Source organism: Phocoena phocoena, chromosome 19, assembly GCF_963924675.1.
Source record: "Phocoena phocoena chromosome 19, mPhoPho1.1, whole genome shotgun sequence".
Classification (NCBI taxonomy): Eukaryota; Metazoa; Chordata; class Mammalia; order Artiodactyla; family Phocoenidae; genus Phocoena; species Phocoena phocoena.
The window spans coordinates 19,237,229-19,238,403 of record NC_089237.1 but is presented as its reverse complement, the minus strand read 5'-3'; the positions used below and the strand labels follow the sequence as shown (position 1 = coordinate 19,238,403).

At 45.5% G+C, this 1,175-nt stretch overlaps 1 pseudogene; it reads right to left on the bottom strand.

The window, feature by feature from the left end:
- Positions 1 to 233: 233 nt before the first annotated feature.
- Positions 234 to 791, bottom strand: LOC136139053 (nucleolar protein 56 pseudogene; annotated as a pseudogene).
- Between the last annotated feature and the right edge of the window lie 384 nt (positions 792 to 1,175).

Genomic DNA, 1,175 nt, shown 5'->3' with positions numbered 1-1,175 from the left:
CTTCAGAAATCTTGAGCTAGTTTCTTGTTTACCTGGGCAAATACTTCAGGTCTAATGTCACAGAGAGGTGTCTCTGCTCTCTGACACTCAATCCTTCCCATCTCCAGTTTTCTCAATTTGATTTCTTTAAGAAGCCTCTTTCCATGGCATTCTTTTTTTTTTTTTTTTGACTCGTGAATTTGTTTTTATTTTTATTGGGCTATAGGGGATGGGTTGGGAAATATCTCTGTAATTTATGCCCTACTAGGGAAATGTCCATTCTGATTTTCCTGGGATAGCTTTCGGATCTTTTTCTTTTTCTTGGAGATGCTACTCTTGCTGGCAGCAGCCTCTTCAGGTCCATTGCTGAGAGGCTTCTCCTTGGAAGAGAATTTCCTCTTTTTCTTGGGGACCCTCTTGTTTCCTGACTCTTCAGGGTCACTATCTGGTTCCTCTTTGGGGAAAGATTTCTTCCTCTTGGTAAGACTTCCACTGCCAGCTGTCTCTTCAAGATCACTACTAACCAGCTCCTCCTTGGAAAAAGATTTCTTTTTTTTGGGTTTGGAGGAGACAGATGGGTCTTCCATTCCATTTTCCGGAGGAGCCTCCTGGGGCTTTTGCTTTTTCTTCTTTTTGGGTCTTTCACTTGTCTCCTCACATTCCTCCGGGGTCCTACTGCTGTTTTCTGAAGACGCCAGGGCAATCGCAGCCAGCCTTTTCTTTGCCTTCTTCAAGCGTTTCTTCTCCTGTTTCTCCAGCTTCCTAGTAACCTCAGCAGCTGCTTCCTCTGCCTGAACCATTGCCTCCTTCATGACATCCAGATTCTTTCGTGGAATCTCTCCAGTCTCATAGAAGGACAGCCGCTCCTCAACTTGTTCTCGAAGCTTCTCCCCAAATACACTGGTAGGTACCTCTGAGAAGCAATCAATTCGTGAGGCAATACTGCATTTTTTTTGCCAGGTATCGGGAGATGTGGCCTTTGTTCTTGGCAGCTGCTCGGCCAATGAAGGTAGAGTGGAAAATGAGTCCATATTTTGGGGTGTTGTCTTCAGGGCTCTGGAAAGTTGGTCCCTGTGCTGGACCCAGGGAATCACTCAGACACCAGGACTGGCCATCCATGGCATTCTTAACTCCCACAAGTTAAGAGGCTTTTTGCCTCGTGTGGGTCACAAGAGTCTTAAGGATTGCATAAAATG